We start from the raw sequence: 12,491 nt of genomic DNA on the forward strand, positions 1-12,491 counted from the left end.
CAGTGCAACAAGTCAAACCTATTTAGATATGTTGCATGTGTTACACATTTTACTGACCTTTATGGGAAATTGGCACTTGTCAAGAGTGCCCATTGCCCCCTCTATTATTTGCCTTGGCAGTGGAACCTTTAGCCATTCTTATTCATAGGTCCCCATAGGTCCATCAGAAGAAAAAATATCCCTATATGCATATTATGCATTGTTATACCTGGGAGATACCACTGGTTCTTTGCAGACTTTGATGGAGACTATTAATAAGTGTAGTGGTCTGCCCGACCTCTAAGGGCCCGATAGTGACCGCCAGAATCAGGCAGGGCTGACATTCCTAATCGGGTGCAGCTAACTAGGCATGGTGGGTGTAGCGCAAGATGGAAAGATGGACGCCAGTCACTTTTAAAAATGAACTAAGAGGGATTTTATTTCTCTTAACAGGAACGGGAGAGAGGGTTAGGACACCCTTAAGCAAATGCAATAGCAACTTGGCAGACTCTGCAGACAAAAAATAGAACTAGGCAGAGAGCACAACAGAAAACGGCCTTTAACCACTTGCCGCCCGCCCTCCGTCAAATGACGACAGGGCGGTGCAGCTCTCGTTCTGGGATGCCGTCATATGACAGCATCGTAGAACAGCCACCCTTGTGTGCCTGCGGGGGCCGCGTTTCTTGGACACGGCACGACCTAATCTCTGTAAAGAGGCACGGCTCTTTAACCATGTGATCGGCTGTGTCCAATCACAGCCGGTCACATGTAAACACGGAGATGCCGGTAATCAGCGCCTCTTGCCTCACACTGACAGAGTGTGTGGCAAGGAGAGCCAATCAGCGGCATCTCCTCGCAGAGGACATCTAGATATGTAATCAGGGCATTGATCATCAGTGCCCTGATTACAATAAAGCCCCCACAGTGCGAGCAATGAGTGCCCACCAGTGCCAGCAATGAGTGCCCATCAGTACCCACCAGTGCCAGCAATCAGTGCCCATTAGTGATGCCAGTCAGTGCTGCCCATAAGTACTGCCCATCAATGCCGTCCATCAGTGCCCACCAGTGCCACCCATCATTTCCGCCTATCAGTGCTCATCAGTGCCTCCTATCAGTGCTCATAAGTGCGGCATATTCGTGCCTCCTCATCAGTGCCACCTACCCGCTTAACTTACAGCTACCTGCTGTACTCCTTCAAGCTTTGCTTACAGCTACCCGCTGTATTCCTGGATGAGTCTCTACTGAAGCTTTCCCACTTACTTCACCGTCCCCGGCTTGTGAAGCGTCTGCTCTGGTACTCCTTCAGAACTCCATCCCTTCAGTACTTGCCTCCGGCAACAGGAGTGGTAGTCCCTCTGGCAACTGCTTCTCCTTTACCTCTGTCAACGTTCAGGCTCTCCTCAAGCCAAGCCTCTATACATGTCGTTAGGCCTCAGGCCTAACCCTCTGCTGCTGCTGCTCTACACACATCCACCCAGGCCGCAGCCCAGGTAAAAAGAACCTCAATCACCTGACTTCTTCCAAATAAATAGCTTATCCCAGCATGCAAAGCAGCCAAAGGAAACATCTGCTAATTGGCTGAGACAACATACAGTATCTCACAAAAAGGAGTAAGCCCCTCACATTTTTGTAAATATTTTATTATATCTTTTCATGTGACAACACTGAAGAAATTACACTTTGCTACAATGTAAAGTCGTGAGTGTACAGCTTGTATAACAGTGTAAATTTGCTGTCGCCTCAACACACAGCCATTAATGTCTAAACCGCTGGTAACAAAAGTGAGTACACCCCTGAATGAAAATGTCTGCCGGCACTGGGGAGCTACAGTTCATTGAGGGAACCATGAATGCCAACATGTACTGTGACATCATGATCCAGAACATGATTCCTTCCCTTCAGAGACTGGGCCACAGGGCAGTATTCCAACATGATAACAGCCCCAAATACACCTCTAAGACGACCAGTGCCCTGCTAAAGAAGCTGAGGGTAAAGGTGATGGACTGGCCAAGCATGTCTCCAGACCTAAACCCTATTGAGCATCTGTGGGGCATCCTCAAACGGAAGGTGGAAGAGTGCAAAGTCTCTAACATCCACCAGCTCCGTGATGTCGTCATGGAGGAGTGGAAGAGGACTCCAATGGCAACCTGTGAAGCTCTGGTGAACTCCATGCCCAAGAGGGTTAAGGCATTGCTGGAAAATAATGGTGGCCACACAAAATATTGATACCTTGGGCCTAATTTGGACATTTTCACTTAGGGGTGTACTCACTTTTGTTGCCAGTGGTTTAGACATTAATGGCTGTGTTGAGTTATTTTGAGGGGACAGCAAATTTACACTGTTATACAAGCTGTACACTCAGGACTTTTCATTGTAGCAAAGTGTCATTTCTTCAGTGTTGTCACATGAAAAGATAGAATAAAATATTTACAAAAATGTGAGGGGTGTACTCACTTTTGTGAGATACTGTATTTACTTATCACCTGGATTCACTGTAATACATCATCCTAATGCCAAAGGCAACCGTGCCACCTATTGACAGAAGAGAGATACTACAAATTAAACTCAAGCTTAGGACAGAAATTGGGACTACAAATGAGCCAGGCTAGTTACCACATAGCACAACTAAATTTACTAGTAGCCCTGTTTAGGACAAGGGTGCTACATAAGTTCGGTGGATTATCAGGATTCACCATAAACTGAAATAAATTTATCCTCATGCCCCTTGATTCAGTAGCTGCAACTCTCCCTACGTGTGCAAGACAAATCGTTATAGCTACCTCCTTTAAATACAGTTCATTGCAGTGGTGGTGTCTCCAGAGCCCTCTAAATACCTTCAAACTTAAACCCTCTGCTAGATAGGCAGAGATTAAAAAGCCAGAGCTTGTACAAACTCCCTCTCTCTCTCTGTATTGGGGAGATTGATCTAATAAAAATTATTTGGGCCCCACAACTCCTGTACATTTTACATAACTCTCTAATGTGGATCTCCCAAAGGTAGTTTATATGAATTGATTCACAGTTCAGAACCTTATATGGAAAAAAAAAGCTTGCATCAGTTTGACCATTTTGCAATATGGTAAGAATAGGGGAGGATCGGCGGTACCATATGCTAAAATGTATTTTCTGGCTTCCCAGCTATTTCTCACTTAGAAATGGACCTGCCGAGCCTTCCTCTTTCTCCCCTAAGGCTGATCTCCTACGGAGAATATGGGGTGTTTCAAAAGGGGCACTATTTCTGGCCCTTTGGAATTTACCACCCTGTGGCACAATCCTAACTACCCAGAACTTAGTAAATTGCAGGGATTCTCCGAATGGAAACAGAAGGGTATCTGGTAGATTCATAAATTATTTGCTGGTGCTACCCTTAAGTTGTGTTCTGAGTTCTCACTGTATCCTAAACAATTTTACAAATAACTCCAGCTCCTTCATGCAATACGGACCCAAAAACAAACTGCATCCAACCCTCCATTGGTGACCGAGGACATCCATGGTGATGTCCATAAAGGTTTGATATCCCGCATATACAGTACATGATATTGCTATCTTCCATTCAGGATCATGCCTTGCTGAAGTGCAGAGCACATTGGGTTGCAGACAATGGGGAAATAGATGGTGGTCAGTGGGATATGGCCATAGAATTGGTCCCTATTTCTTCTTTATTGTTCTTACATAAGCTCTCACAACTGTTTATTCTTTGCAGGGCTTATCAAACACCTGCTAGATTGTTTGATTAGGGTAAAATAGATACACCCATTTTCCCTAAATGTAATGTCCATAGGAGGTGATTTTTTACACATGATCTGGCATTGCCCAAAGATCACACGCTACTGGACTGAGGTCCTGCATACCATTTCTACACTTGTCCAAGTTCCTATTAAATGTTATACTAGACTTTCCAACATACCTACACTGCCATGTTCACATGCAGGAGTGCAGCCCAGCGTTAGCTGCTCTGTTTGCCTGTGTAGCACCCTCTAGGTTGCTAGATGTGTAGATTTTTTTGGTTAGATTAGGAAAACTTAAGCTGGCTTGGCAGGCAGCCAAGCCTGTGTGTGTGTTTTGATCTGGGTTGGGAATGACTCAGGAAGAACTGGGTGACTCACAGGCAGCATTACTGAGACCCCCCACTTCTTCTGGAAAGGAAGGAGGAGAGGAGAGGTGGAGCTGCCTGGAGTATTCTGAGGAGCCCTGACCAATCCCCTAACCTGGACTGGCAGGGGGCAAGCCTCCTTAAATACTCAGGGTAAGCCCAGCTGGGGGGGTTGTTCGGGTGGAAGCTGGAGATGGAGTGCTAGGCTGTCATGGCCAGAAGGGAGCTCCCCAGTCTGGAGAGCGGTGACCTCGGGCCTGAACTGGGGTGCGGACAAGACAGGAACAGGTCACAGCCAGGAGGGCTGGTGAGTGACACACAGTCAGGAGGACTGGGGAGGCACGCCTGAGAGGACTGGGAGAGTTCAGTCTGGGATGGGTGCAGAGCCAGTGGAATGGACTGTGGTGTCACGGGCAGTGGAGAGAGGCAGCTGCAGCCAGGAAGGCTGGCAGGGCCTGAAGATGAGGAACTGGGATCAGTAGCCATGTGGACAGGTAACTAGGACTACATAAATTTTCGCTACACCAAAGGGGCCCGTGGTCCCTGCATGCAAGGGGCATTTGCTGGGGCCTAGCTGAGCGTGTCAAGCCTGCATTTCAGTGCTAGCTGGTCCTGGAAGTGAGGAAGTGTAACAAAGTGATGTGTTGGAGCGGGAATTGAAGAGGTGTACATACAGAGACTGTATATATTTTGAAGTCCCAATTCTTTATTTCTTTAATCGAGTGGGCATCCCATATCTCCCCAATCCTCATCCAAGTTTATTGCCCTAAAAAAAATACAAAACAAAGTTTTAGGACTGGTTTTCTGCCTGAGGGTGTATGAGAACTGTGTGCCTGGCTGTGCAGGGTGAGAGACGTACAACAACACTCAGCAGCCCCAAAGGGGTACCGCTACATCTGTATTGAAGCTTTTGTGGATAATGGCTGTTCCCTTCCTCCACATAACTGTGCTCAAGCCTGAGGGACTGGGAACTTTCGTAATCTAAACTGCCCCTCTGAAAAGTGATCTGCTTTTCAGAGGGTAGTAGAGCAGTGGCCTCCAGGTGTTTAGGAAGCAATAGTATTGCTTCATGAATGCCTAATTTTTACTGTTGATTTTAGAGGAAGGGGGATTTAAAAAGTGTGCCGCAACCATGAGCCAAGCATTTGGCTTGCTATTGCAACGCAGTCCTATCAACTTCAATTGGCAAGTTTGACAGGTGGTGCTGCCTAAAAAAATTCTCTGTGTATTTCCTCTGCCCAAGTAGCTCAGGTGCAGAGTACAACTTGTCATTAACACAAATCCTGACAGACTCTTGCATCTTTCATCCAGTGCTGCACTGATGTTTCTGGATCCTGAGTCATGGGGAAAGCAAAAGAATTGTCAAAGGATCTGCGGGAAAAGGTAGTTAAACTGTATAAAACAGGAAAGGAATATAAAAAGATATCCAAGGAATTGAGAATGCCAATCAGCAGTGTTCAAACTCTAATCAAAAAGCGGAAATGAGCGGTTCTGTTGAAACCAAACCACGGTCAGGTAGACCAACTAAAATTTCAGCCACAACTGCCAGGAAAATTGTTCGGGATGCAAAGAAAAACCCACAAATAACTTCAGGTGCAATACAGGACTCTCTGAAAACATATGGTGTGGCTGTTTCAAGAGGCACAATAAGGAGGCACTTGAAGAAAGATGGGCTGCATGGTCGAGTCGCCAGAAAATGACCAGAATTCGCCAGAAGTCATTACTACGCAAATGCCACAAAGTATCCTGCTTACAATACGCCAAACAGCACAGAGACAAGCCCCAAACCTTCTGGCACAAAGTAATTTGGAGTGATGAGACCAAAATTGAGCTTTTTGGCCACAACCATAAACGCTACATTTGGAGAGGAGTCAACAAGGCCTATGATGAAAGGTACACCATTCCTACTGTGAAACATGGAGGTGGATCGCTGATGTTTTGGAGATGTGTGAGCTACAAAGGCACAAGAAATTTGGTCAAAATTTTGGCAAGATGAATGCAGTATGCTATCAAAAAAATACTGGAGGAACATTTGCATTCATCAGCCAGGAAGCTGCACTTGGGACGTACTTGGACATTCCAACATGACAATGATCCAAAACACAAGGCCAAGTCGACCTGTCATTGGCTACAGCAGAATAAAGTGAAGGTTCTGGAGTGGCTATCTCAGTCTCCTGATCAATATCATTAAGATTGTAAGGGGTAAATCCGCGCAGTGGTTTGATCTTGTCTGAAGAATAGAGCTACTGCCCCTACAAATACAGATCCACCTAAGTGGAGTGTATTAAAATTGGTGTGAAAAGCAGAAGTAGGTATGGCGCTGCCCTTATGGGGAAAAAAGAGAAAACAGAGAAAAGCTATTTTCTTTTTGTTGGTGGCCCTTATATATTCCGTGAGTTAATTAGTGATATTGCTGAGCCTTTTAAAAGGTGATAAGAATTCCTGTGTGTCTAAAATAAATAAATGTTGGTCTCATTTATTGTGTGCGTAATTTAGTTTCATACTATTGTATGATCTCTTTGTGCTGTGAGAGAGAGACCCAATATAAAGTGCATCAATCCTCGAATACAAACCAAAGTATACAAAATATTATAAACAAAATGCTGTAAACAAAATAAATTAAACCAAAATGCCAGCATGCAATATTGTGCATCGAAAGGTGCTAGAGGTGACTTGTGCTAGGTTATATATTAAAGTGACATATGTGTATAGAACCAGTATTCATTGGATAAGAAAATTTCCATTGTTTTAAAACAAGTTCATTTTGGGAAAGCTCTGAGGGAAACCCCTCTCTGGGAAACAAATTGGTGAGGGAAGCTTCTTGTCCAGGTGTTGGCTGGTTAGTGGTGCCTCTGCGGCGTGCTCTTATTCTGCTTGCACTCACCAGATAAACTTCCCCCTGCAGGGGTGCAGGCAGTCACAGTATTTGCCACTGTGTAGCATCCCTGGATGTTCCCGATCCGCGCTTTATATGTTGTGCCGTTTACATGTGAAAGGAAGGAGGAATGTCCATAGTGTAAAACCGCATAAAGAGCTTTATTGTGTCTTACTGTCCTACATCCATGATTCAAAACGTATCTATTGCTTCTGTCTTATGTCCTTACAGACGGTACAATTAGTATGAAACTAAATTACGCACACAATAAATGAGACCAACATTTATTTATTTTAGGCACACAGGAATTCTTATCACCTTTTAAAAGGCTCAGCAATATCACTAATTAACTCACGGAATATATAAGGGCCACCAACAAAAAGAAAATAGCTTTTCTCTGTTTTTCTCTTTTTTCAATATCATTAAGCCACTCTGGGGAGATCTCAAACGTGCAGTTCATGCAAGACAGACCAAGAATTTACAGGAACTGGAGGCTTTTTGCCAAGAGGAATAGACAGCTTTACCATCTGAGAAGATAAAGAGCCTCATCCACAAATACCACAAAAGACTTCAAGCTATAATTGATGTTAAAGGGGGCAATAGACGGTATAAAGAACAGGGGTATGTAAACTTTTGATCAGGGTCATTTGGGTAGTTTCTATTGCCATTATGATTTAACTGCTTGCCAACCGCCTCATGCAGACATACTGCGGCAGAATGTCACATACAGGCAAACTAACGTACCTGTACGTTGCCCTTTAAGAGGCCCGTGCCAAGCTCCGTAAGTCGGGTCGTGGGTCCCGTGGACTCGATGTCCACGGGGATATCCGCAATCGTCTCACGGAGAGGAAGAACGGGGAGATGCTAATGTAAACAAGCATCTCCCCATTCTGCCTAGTGACAGTGTCACTGATCTCTGCTCCCTGTGATCGGGAGTGGAGATCAGTGACATGCCACACACAGCCCCTCCCCCCCACAGTTAGAAACACTCCCCAGGACACACTTAACCCCTACACTGCCCTCTAGTGGTTAACTCCTTTACTGCCAGAGTCATTTACACAGGAATCAGTGCATTTGTATAGTACTGATTGCTGTATAAATGACAATGGTCCCAAAAATGTGTCAAAAATGTCCGGTGTGTCTGCCATAATGTCGCAGTCACAATAAAAAAAAAAAAAAAAAAAAAAATCACTGATCGCCGCCATTACTAGTAAAAAATTATTAATAAAAATGCCATAAAACTATCCCCTATTTTGTAAACGCTATAACGTTTGCGCAAACCAATCAATAAACGCTTATTGCGATTATTTTTTTACCAAAAATATGTAGAAGAATACGTATTGGCCTAAACTGAGGAAAAAAAATGTTTTTTTTATATATTTTTGGGGAATATTTATTATAGCAAAATGTAAAAAATAATGTGTTTTTTTCAAAATTGTCGCTCTTTTTTTGTTTATAGTGCAAAAAAGAAAAACCACAGGGGTGATCAAATACCACCAAAAGAAAGCTCTTTTGTGGGAAAAAAGGACGTCAATTTTGTTTGGGAGCCACGTTGCACGACTGCGCAATTGTCAGTTAAAGCGACGCAGTGCCGAATTGCAAAAAAGTGCTCTGGTCAGGAAGGGGGTAAATTCTTCCGGGGCTGAAGTGGTTAAAAAGAGTAAACACAGTTGATTGCTAATAAATGGCTTCAGCCAAACACTAACCATAAGTGAAAGAAAAGTTTTTGTGTTATCATTCATATTCTCTGGAAAATGGCCAAAAAAAAATCAAAAATTCTGCAAGGGTATGTAAACTTATTAGCACAATATATACTAAGCCATAAACAAATACATCTTAAAAAAACCAAAAAAAAAAAAACGTATGTTCAATAGATCCATTTCTCAAAGTACAATATATTTATGTAACATGTAAATGTCCATCAATTATTGTGCAAAAGTCCAGAAAAAAAAGTGCTGAAAAAATAAAGTGCGTGTACAAAGTCTCTGTGCTTCTTCAATAAATATTCTCCATGGGCCACTCTGTGCTTAACCCATGTAATAAAGGTGCTCTCTGTGCGCTCCCCAGTGCGGCAACACACTCCCCAGAGGTAAATGACCTTTTTCATCTTAAAAAAAAAAAAAAAGGTCTGACAGCACTTGGTTTAGGTATCACATGCCAGTAGGGGATTCCTCCACATTACCACTGCTCTACACGGCTCTTTTACTCCAAAATGATATTCACTTGGAAACACATAAATCACACCAGGTGGATCCTATAGCTTATAACCGTATTAAACCTAAAAACAGTATTACAAAAAAAACACTCACTCGCTTTTTCCGGTATTGCTCACGCTAGGCACTGTGCAGATCGCTAGTATGTCTAAGAGCGCCGCCACTCTGCTCCGATTGTCTCCAGAGTCGGCATGCGTTCCACTGTCCAAAAAGCTGGGTTACTGCACGTCACTTCTGATTTCCGGGCTTTCTGGGTAGTGGAACACATGCCGGGTTGTCCCCAGGACAGAAATAGAGGGGAAATCCTCCAATGAGAACACTAGTTCTGATGACAACAAAGGATTCACATAGGAGGATTTTCTCATGTTCTTTTTTGGCTATGGGACAGGGAGAGAAAGAAATTCTCCACAATGGGACTGTCCCTTACTTATAGGGTTGCCACCTTTTCTTCAAGTCAAACCCGAACACTTTAGCTGCGCACAGCTATTTTTTTGTAGTATAAACTATACATATATTTTGCTATTAAATAATATTTCTAATCATATGAAGTTAATACCAAGAGTCCCCCTTTACATCAGAGTCCACAGAGTTCCCTTTTTACATCTGAAGTCACAGAGTTCTCTTTCACTGTAAGGGGGGACTCTGCAGACTCTGATGTAAGGGAGAGCTCTGGGAACTCTAACATAAGGGATGCTCTGGGAACCCGGATTTAAGGGGGAACACTGAGGACTCTGATGTATACCGAGAGGACTCTGATGTAAAGGGGAACACTGTGGCCTCTGGTGTAAAGGGGAACTTTGATGTAAGGGGTGCTCTGAGAACCCTGATTTACCTTAGGGTAGGGCAGACACAGAGGGGTAGGGGTGGGAGGAAGAGGTGCAGATCGAGCCCTCTCTCCTCTCCGGTCTGTGAGTGTGTTTGGGGGGGGATTGTTAGTGCTGGCTTTGGGCAGCATAAAAGAGTGTAACAGACACTCTCAGCTTAGACAACTGCAGCCAGAAACCCTGCTGGGAAGCCATAGTCCAATCTGAATAACGTGTCCAGGTTTTAGGCAGTCTGAAACCCGGATGCATGATTCCAAACCCGAACTGTCCGGTTGAATCCCGGACAGGTAGCAACCCTACTTACATACTTCATCCAAAAATGAAAAAAAAAATTTGCCTTCAATTTTACTTTAAAGCGGTTGTAAACCCTGCTTTGTTATTTTTACCTACAGGTAAGCCTTATTATACAGTAGGCTTACCTGTAGGTAAAAATAACAAATATGCGTGGCAGTGACATCATCGCAGCTCTCGCCACTCACATCACCAAAGCCCCCGATCTCGGAAGAAAGGACCAAAAGAAGATGTCAGCTCTCTCAGCAATGAGCGGACGCCACTGGAAGGACCTCATTTTTTTTTTTAGCGGTTTACTACCACTTTAAAAGTGGTTGTAAACTCTTACATTTACCCAGTGAAGTGACTGGCCTCAGGTGATACACAGCAATGAAACAAATCTTCCTACATAAGATGTGCCTGTTTATCAGCAGTCTTCTTTTCTCTACATCAGTTTAAAGTCCAGAATGTATACCGCTTGTCTGAGTTGTCAGAAAAAAGTGTTGGAGAGCTGAAATGACACTCGGCAGAGCTCAGTGAGGGTTGATTGGAAGGAAGGGACACACCCCCCTTCACACAGCAACAAAGCTAAGGCTGTCAATCACAGGCTGTGAGCTGGTGCTCTTTCCCCTGTCACCTTTTTTCTCTTGGTGTCAGGAAAACCTGTAAGGCTGGTTTCACACGGGCTGTCCGATCAGGTCCACCTGTCAGTTTTTCAGGTGGATCTGATCGAACCATTCATAGCTCTCTATGCAGCGCCGGTGTTAGCGGATATGTGTCTGCTGACATCCGCTGGCATCCGATCCTGTCTGCCAAAAGCAGCAGATCAGATGACAGCCAGATGGAAACGGACAAGCAGTCTGTTTACATCCTATAGACAACAGCGGGTCCGTGTCCGCTCTGCTGAGCAAGAGGATGCAGACAATGGAGAACGCCCGTGTGAAACCAGTCTTAGGAGGGATGGATGCAGATAGCAGAGGAACAAAGTGAGAAATGACACTTAGTGCTCTGGACATACACACTATAGAGGTATATGCTTTAAGCATATTTCATGTGTGAAGTTTACAACTACTGTAAGGAAGGGGAGGGGTTAGTAAAAATGTGCCTATTTTTACTGCCCCTCTCCCCCAGGCACAAGTGTACACTAAGTCTAAAGTGGCTAAAGTGGCTACACATTATACAATTTTCTTGTTGAATTTCCTTTAGATTTAACTTCAATGATATAGTAAAAGGGCCTGTCTGATTGCATACAAACTGAAAGTGTTTAGGTTTGACCTCATATAATATGGTTTTGGTAAATCTAAAGGAAGATTGTCCAAGAAAATTGTATAATGTGTAGCCAGTTCAGGCTCCATTCACACCTAACTGTAGTGCAGCAACACATGCTGCACTGCATTTTTTTTGTTATTTTGTTGTGTGTTTTTGTGACGTGTTTTTGGATTGGCATTATTTATTTGAAGGGGCCTTCCTCTACTCCAAAAATGCTCATGTACCAAATTTTTGCACAGATCCAGGTGGTGCGATTTTTGACGTAATTTTAGCACGGCAATATCGCGTTTGGGGTGCCATTCAGCCTGGGTGCACACTTGTGCGATGTAGATACTGCATGTGATTCCCCCAGGAATTGCACCGCATTGCTGTGCACATCAAATGCAATGTGGTGTGATATCAGCCATATATGGCTGAAATTGCATCGTGTGCACACCGACATGGTGCAGGACCCTTTTTTCCCCTGCACCTGAATTCACATCCATGTGATGCGTTTCTGGCAATCACACTGCGTTTTGCGAGCTGTTTCGGGGGGTGTCGTTATAGTGGTTGTAAAGGCAGTTTTTTTTAGCTTAATGCATTCTATGCATTAAGCTAAAAAACCTTCAGTGTGTAGCAGCCCAATTAAAACTTACCTGAGCCCCATCTCGATCCAGTGATGTTGCACAGAAGTCTCGGCTGGTTCTCCTCCCTGATTGGCTAAGACAGCAGCGGAGCGCCATTGGCTCCCACTGCTGTCAATCAAAGTCAGTGAGGAAATGAGGAGAGAAAGGGGGTGGGCTGGGCTGCCAATCCGTAGCTTGAATGGACACATGGAGCAGCGGCTCGGCTGCCCCCACAGCAAGCAAGCTGCTTGCTGTGGGGGCACTTGGCAGGAGGGAGGGGCCAGGAGCACTGGAGAGGGACCCGAGAAGAAGAGGGACCCGAGAAGAGGAGGATCTGGTCTGCTCTGTGCAAAACCAACTGCA

Source organism: Aquarana catesbeiana, linkage group LG04 (assembly GCF_042186555.1).
Source record: "Aquarana catesbeiana isolate 2022-GZ linkage group LG04, ASM4218655v1, whole genome shotgun sequence".
Lineage (NCBI taxonomy): Eukaryota > Metazoa > Chordata > Amphibia > Anura > Ranidae > Aquarana > Aquarana catesbeiana.